Genomic DNA, 8,453 nt, shown 5'->3' with positions numbered 1-8,453 from the left:
CCCTTAAATTAATTGAAGTGAAACGTTGCCAAACGTCGTGAAATTCAAGTCCAAGTCTCGATGTTTTTTTTAGCTCCATCGCCGATGAAATCTTAAATTCATCGTCGATCGTTGCTCCGTTTACGACACCTCCTACACCATCGTGTTCCTTGTGTCGTTCCGAGTCCACCGGTGTCCTCCTTTTCTCCGACGGCGGCGACGCGTGTGGTGGTGAAGCGGTCAAAGTTTCCGATTTGATGAAATCGAGTTCTCCGCTGTTCAAAAATTTGAACCGAGCTTTGTAAGTATCTCGAAATCGCTCAAAATAATTTTTGGAAATTTTTCTGTGAATTTTACGCTGGCGTAAGATGTCCCACGCGCTGCCACTGCGCGTGGGGAAGGTCAAAATGACCGGTTTGACCGGTTACAACCCGACCCGTTGAGCCGACCCGACTCGTTGACCATTGACCATTGACTGAGTGACATTTTAGTAATTATTTTGAAACTGGTAACATATTGGGAATTAATTCGAAAAGGTGCTATTTTTGTAATTTTTAAAATGCTATTTTTGTAATTTTGAAAAATGACATTTTAGTAAATATTTTGAAAATGGTGCTATATTGGTAATTAATTTTAAAATGGTGCTATTTTCATAATTTTGTAAATAAATAAATAAATAATAATTTCGTAAAATGGTTAACCACTATAACTTTGACCGGCTTTGACCAGATATTAAACAGCCGTTAATCTTTTCCGAGAATATCTATCCTGACATTTTTCGATGTTCCGAATCCATTTTTGTGGTCCGTTTCACACAATTCAAACCTAAAAGTCTCCAAATCGTCAGTCAAACACGTTGACTTTGATTTTAACCAATAATTCAGAATTTCGGGAGGTCATACTTTATGTTTTTCGACGTCCTGAATCTGATTCCGAAATTCGTTTTGTCAAATTCTGACCCGAAATTCCCGAATCGAGCTTGTGAACCCAAATAGGCTTAGTATTTTAGTATTTTGATTATTTATTTGAGATATGGTTAAGGAATTAATTAAGTAAGATATTTTATGAAGGTACTCGTGTTTCACCTGAGCGAGGATCAGTCAGGTCCGGTGTTGTCCGTTCATCAGATCATTCCAAACCGCGTAATACAAGAATTACTCGTAGGTTTCCGTATATGATTTAAATAAAGATTAAGATTTTTTTATATATTAGGATTCCAATATGGATTTTTCCAATTCGTAGGATCTAGCGCTGCAGCAGAGCGTGATCAACAAACCCAGTAGTAGGCTTCCCTATCTGATTCCCAGACTGTTACAGGTGTGTTTCCTGACAGTGTTATCTTACTGGTTTAAACTATCATATGAATAGTTATATGATATGATATTTGACCTTAATTTTTATATGATACTTGACATGGATTCTGATATGTTACCTGGCCTGAATTTTTATATGATACTTGACATGGATTCTGATATGTTACCTGACCTGATTTATGTTTTAATTTTTTTAATATATATATCCGTTATGAGCGGAACATGATTTATTTGGGGGTAATGATGGAGGAAGTATACATGGAGGCTCATCTGCTGTGTGCTCAGGGCCTTACTTACCAGCTCCTCTGCTGTGTGCTCAGGGCCTTACCGGACTTGTTGGTGTGTGTATGGTTCTGGGAACCTACACATTTTGGACTTGACGGATGGGGGTAGTGTTCATATTTTAAAACATGTTTGATAATCGGTTTTACTGGAATATTTTATTCATATGTTTTTAATACACTGTTTGGAGCACACTGGGCTTTTTAGCTCATTCTGTAGTTTTTACCTTTTTCAGATAACAACATACCTTAAGCTAACAGATTTGGCATCAGGAGAGATCAACTACTTATTTTGTATGAACATATATCTCTATATGTTTTTTCGGTTATATTTGATGACATGTATTTGCTATCGTTTTGGATATATCTGTATTATTAATATTTTGTTCTATATTATATTTAATGTTCTATAAGTTGTTAAAAAAAACCTATGAATGGGACATGTGACCACTTAGGTTTGGGTCTAACTTACAGATCGGGTCTGGAGGGTTACATTTGGTGGTATCAGAGCTTTGGGTTTTAAACACTTGGACTGTATATGGGTCCTAAACTTTGGATTTTTAAGAAATTTTTAAGAAATTTTGAAGAAAAAAATGTGTCACCTTATTTTATGATTTAAAATTTTCTCGAGATCTCTGATGCTAATCTGACATATGTTTCAAACTATTTCTGTAGAGCCTTATAGATTCAACGATGAGTGCTGCTAGATGTCGTAGGACAGGACGTGGCCGGGGTCGAGGGTGAGTCACTCGACCTTCTGTTACGATCGACAATCCGATGTCTCCACGTGATCCTCCTGTTCCGCAAGTAGATCCGACCCTTTCTCATGATGACTAGTTTACTCCTGTGAGAGATCCTCCCGTCACTGGAGATGAGGATACTGACATGAACGAATATGCCATTAATAGAGCTATATTCCGCATGTTTCAGAGAGCTGTCAGAGCCCCTAATAATATGACTGCGGTTGAGATTTCAAATTCTCTGGTTGCTGCTGGTGTAGTTCCATTCGAGGGTATTACTGGTGGACCTCTGACAGATGATGAGTATTGGCTGGAGGACACAGAGAGGATTATGGATGAGATGAACCTCAGACCTGAACAGAAGTTGAAGGAGGCCCTAACTATGTTGAAGAAAGAGAGCTTCAGATGGTGGCAATCAATTTCTAGTAGTATTCCGAGAAACCAGTTAACATGGGATCTTTTCAAGACGCGCTTTCGAAGTCGCTACATCGGAGAGAGATACCTACAGGAGCGTCGTCAGGAGTTTCAGAATCTGGATCGGGGTAACATGTCTGTTATGGACTATGAGGTTGAGTTCATCCGATTGAGCCGTTATGCTCCTGGACTTGTTGACACGGAGACAGATCGATGCTTGAGGTTCGAGAATGGACTTAGGTATGAGATCAGGAGTCGAGTCGCTACCCACCGAGAGAGGAATTTTGATGCTTTGGTTGAGATAGCCAAGACTGCTGAGGAAATAGAGCGAATGGGTATGGAGCACAAGAGAGATAGTGATCGAGCTCAAACCCGATTCAGGAGGCCTTCTGGTTTTGTTGATTCTTCTACACACCCTAGCAAGAGAGGCAGGGGTGAGTAATTTCAGAGAGGCAGTACGAGTGTCAGACCTGTTACATCTGGTTCTTCAGTTGTACATTCTTCTAGACATGGTGGATCATCTGGGTTACAACCTTTGAAGACATGTGATTACTGTGGAAAACAACATCTTGGAGAATGTAAGATGAAATTGGGCACATGTTATAAATGTGGTTCTGGTGACATTTTTTGAAAGACTGTCCAGAGAGAAATCGTTCATTTCAGACACCAGCTCGTACACCCGCTAGTTCTCATAGTACAGTCCAGACTCCAGCACAAGGTCGTACTCAGGAGAGAGCACCTGGATCGACTAGCAGAGGCCGAGCATCTTAGAGTAAGGGTCCAGTCAGATCTGAGGCCAGACAGCCTGCATTGGTTTACACTGCCAGACTTCGACAAGATCGTGATGGGCCTAATGTGACTGCAGGTACTGTTACTATTCATTCAGTTCCATATTTTGCATTGTTTGATAGTGGCTCTACCAATTCCTATGTATCGCATTCCGTTTCTGAGGGTTTAAATATTCCTGTTAAGAATACTGAGCATTCGGTGATAGTTCAAAGTCCCTTAGGCAAGTCCATTGTATTGGAGCGTATTTTTAGAGAGTGCCTTATAGAGATCAATGGGGAGATTTTTCTGGCTAACCTGATGGAGTTACCTTTGGAAGAGTTTGATTTGATTCTTGGCGTAGATTGGTTGGACAAACATCGATTAAATATTGATTTTGAGACTAAGAGAGCTGTTCTGAAGACCCCGGATAATCGAAAGATTGTAATGATTGGGGAACGCCGTGGATTTCTGACGAATATTGTATCTTCTTTGGTAGCTGAGAAGATGATCATGAAAGGTTCCGAGGCGTTTCTTGCTTATAAATTGGATACTAGGAGTTCTCAGCCTGATATTGAAGGTATCCGGATTGTCAAGGAATTTCCCGATGTTTTTCCCGAGGAGTTGTCTGGATTACCTCCGGATAGAGAAGTCGAGTTTAAGATTGAAGTCTATTCTGATTCTACTCCGGTTTCAATGGCTCCTTATCGTATGGCCCCAAAGGAGCTTAAGGAACTGAAAGTTCAACTCCAGGAGTTGTTGGATAGGGGATTTATCCGACCCAGTGTATCACCGTGGGGAGCCCCAATTCTCTTTGTCAAGAAGAAAGATGGGACATTGAGACTCTGTATTGATTATAGGAAACTAAACAAGCTCACAGTTAAAAACAAATATCCTCTGCCCAGGATCAATGATCTATTTGACCAATTTCGAGGGGCTTTTATCTTTTTAAAAATAGACTTGAGGTCTGGTTATTATCAACTCAAAGTGAAAGACTCAGATATTCCGAAGACTGCTTTCCGTACTCGGTATGGGCATTATGAGTTTTTAGTGATGTCATTCGGGTTAACAAATGCCCCTACTGCTTTTATGGATCTGATGCATAGGGTGTTTCGACCTTATTTGAACCAGTTTGTAGTTGTATTCATTGATGACATACTGGTGTATTCTAAAAGTGAGGCAGAATATGAGGAGCATCTAAAGATTGTTCTACATACTCTAAGAGAGAATAAGTTATACGCCAAATTGAGCAAGTGTGAATTCTGGCTCAGCGAAGTGACTTTTCTTGGACATATCGTTTCTACTGATGGTATTCGGGTGGATCTAAGCAAAGTGGAGGCTATTTTGAACTGGAAGCAACCCAGGAACATTTCTGAGATCCTTAGTTTCTTGGGCTTAGCTGGTTACTACCATCATTTCGTAGAGGGGTTCTCCCTTATTGTAGTTCCTCTGACGGAACTATTAAGGAAAGATGTTCTATTTGTCTGGTCTGAGAACCAACAAGCTAGCTTTGAGAAATTGAAGAATGTTCTAACTTAAGCCCCAGTATTGATTCAGCCTGAATCTGGGAAAGATTTTTCTATCTACAGTGATGTTTCTCACTCCGGATTAGGATGTGTTTTGATGCAAGATGGGAATTTTTTCGCTTATGCTTCGCGTCAGTTAAAGCGCATGAATGTAATTATCATATTCACGATCTGGAGTTAGCTGCCGTGGTTTTTGCTTTAAAGATTTGGAGACACTACCTATACGGAGAAAAATGTTATATTTATACTGATCATAAGAGTTGAAGTATCTACTTACTTAGAAAGAATTGAATTTGAGACAGCGTCGCTGGTTGGAGCTTCTAAAGGACTATGATATAGAGATAGAATATCATCCAGGGAAGGCTAATGTGGTGGCAGACGCCTTAAGCCATAAGGCGATATCAGATCTTAGAGCCTTATTCGCCAATTTGAGTTTATTTAATGATAACAGTCTGTTAGCAGAGTTGCAGGTTAAACCCACTTTGGCCGAGGAAATTAAGGCCAAACAACTTCTGGACAGCTCATTACTCCCCATTATTGAACAAGTTAAGCAGGGATTGAGTTTAGAGTATACTGTGGATCAGGATGGTATTTTGTGTTTTCACGATCGTTACTGTGTCCCTAAAGATGATGAGTTGAGACGGGTTATTCTTCAGGAGGCTCATAGTAGTCCTTATGCTATGCATCCTGGCGGGGACAAAATGTACAATAATCTCAAAGAGCGCTACTTCTAGACTGGTATGAAAAAGAATATTTCAGATTTTGTGGCGAGGTGTTTGACTTGTCAGTAGGTTAAAGCAGAACACTAACATCCATATGGATTGTTACAGTCAATTAAGATTCCTGAGTGAAAATGGGAACGCATTACGATGGACTTCGTTACTAGTCTTCCTCTGACTCCTTCCAAAAAGGATTCTATATGGGTGATTGTTAATCGACTCACCAAGTCAGCGCACTTTATCCCTATTCCGATTAATTATTCTCTGGATAAACTGGCTAAGTTGTAAATTTATGAGATCGTTAGACTTCATGGTGTTCCGTTATCTAGCATATCTGATCGAGATCCGAGATTCACTTCCAAGTTCTGGAAAGTTTTGCACGAGGCTCTGAGTACTCGTTTGAATTTCAGTACAGCTTTTCATCCTCAAACTGATGGACAGCCTGAGTGAGTTATTCAGGTGTTGGAGGATATGTTACGGGGTTGTGTGATTGATTTTCGTGGTAGTTGGGAAGATTTCTTGCCATTAGCTGAGTTTGCTTACAATAATATTTACCAGGCAAGTATTCGCATGGCACCGTACGAGGCTCTGTATGGACGTAGATGTCGTACTCCTATATGTTGGACAGAGTTGCATGATAGAAAAACTTTGGGTCCAAACTTGGTTCGAGAGACTGAAGATACTGTCAGATTGATCCGTGATCGCTTAAAAGAGGCATTCGATAGGCAGAAGTCATACGCAGATAAGCGACGTAAGGATATCGAGTTTGAGGTTGGAGATCAGGTTTTTCTCAAGGTATCTCCATGGAAGAAGGTATTGAGATTTGGACGTAAGGGTAAAATGAGTCCGCGATTTATTGGGCCGTATCGTATTCATGATGTTTTTCATGTGTCTATGTTGAGGTGATATCGTCCAGATCCAGATCACATCATTCAAGTTGATGAGGTAGAGCTGAGACCTGATTTGACATAAGAGGAGGAGCCTGTTCAGGTTTTAGAAAGGGATGAGCGAGTTCTTCGGAATAGGCGTATTCCAATGGTCAAAGTTCAGTGGAGTAATCGTAGCCCCTTAGAAGCTACTTGGGAAATATTGGAGTCAATGGAGGTTCAATTTCCGTATCTATTTTCATAAGGTAAATTTCGAGGACGAAATTTCTTGTAGATGGGGAGAATTGTAACAACCCGAAAATTTGAAAATAATATTTAACTGAAATTTGAGTTTTTAATTGTGAAAATTGATAAATTTTGGGGACTAAATTGAAAGATTTTAAAATTTGTAGCTTGTTTTAGAGTTAAAAAAAATTCTGGGACCAAGCCCAAAATTTACCCATGAAGTGTCTTAAAACCATGTTATATACGTGGTTTTCTGTTTCAAAAACATAAAACCATTTCCAAAATTCCCTTCCCAACACCCATCTTCCAACCACGATCCCGACGTCGTCCGACCTCTGATCGTTGATTTGAAAACACCACCGTGTTCATCATCGAGCGAGGAACAAATCCCTTAAATTAATTGAAGTGAAACGCTGCCAAACGCCGTGAAATTCAAGTCAAAGTCTCGACCTTTTTTTTAGTTCCATCGCCGAGAAAATCTTAAATTCATCGCCGATCGTTGCTCCGTTTACGACACCTCCTACACCATCTTGTTCCTTGTGCCGTTCCGAGTCCACCAGTGTCCTCCTTTTCTCCGGCGGCGGCGGCGCGTGTGGTGGTGAAGCAGTCAAAGTTTCCGATTTGATGAAATCGAGCTCTCCGCCATTCAAAAATTTGAACCGAGCTTTGTAAGTATCTCGAAATCGCTCAAAATAATTTTTAGAAATTTTTCCGTGAATTTTACGCTGCCCTAAGACGTCCCACGCGCCGCCACTGCGCATGGGGAAGGTCAAAATGATCGGTTTGACCGGTTTTTAACCGGTTACAACCCGACCCGACCCGACCCGTTGACCCGACCCGACCCGTTGACCATTGACCATTGGCCGTTGACCGTTGACTGAGTGACATTTTAGTAATTATTTTGAAACTGGTGACATATTGGGAATTAATTCGAAAAGGGTGCTATTTTTGTAATTTTTAAAATGCTATTTTGTAATTTTTGAAAAATGACATTTTAGTAAATATTTTAAAAATGGTGCTATATTGGTAATTAATTTTAAAATGGTGTTATTTTCGTAATTTTGTAAATAAATAAATAAATAATAATTTCGTAAAATGGTTAACCACTATAACTTTGACCGACTTTGACCAGATATTAAACAGCCGTTAATCTTTTCCGAGAATACATATCCTGACATTTTTCGACGTCCTGAATCTGTTTTTGGGGTCGTTTCACAAAATTCAAACCCGAAAGTCTCCAAATTGTCAGTCAAACCCGTTGACTTTGATTTTGACCAATAATTCAGAATTTCGGGAGGTCATACTTTATGTTTTTCGACGTCCTGAATCTGATTTCGAAGTCCGTTTTGTCAAATTCTGACCCGAAATTCCCGAATCGAGCTTGTGAACCCAAATAGGCTTAGTATTTTAGTATTTTGATTATTTATTTAAGATATGGTTAAGGAATTGATTAAATAAGATATTTTATGAAGGTACTCGTGTTTCACCTGAGCGAGGATCAGTCAGGTTCGGTGTTGTCCGTTCATCAGATAAGTCCGAACCACGTAATATAAGAATTACTCGTAAGTTTTCGTATATGATTTAAATAAAGATTAAGATTTTTT

This window comes from Hibiscus syriacus, unplaced genomic scaffold, assembly GCF_006381635.1.
Source record: "Hibiscus syriacus cultivar Baekdansim isolate YM2019G1 unplaced genomic scaffold, ASM638163v2 tig00110458_pilon, whole genome shotgun sequence".
Classification (NCBI taxonomy): domain Eukaryota; kingdom Viridiplantae; phylum Streptophyta; class Magnoliopsida; order Malvales; family Malvaceae; genus Hibiscus; species Hibiscus syriacus.
This window is presented reverse-complemented; position numbering follows the sequence as displayed.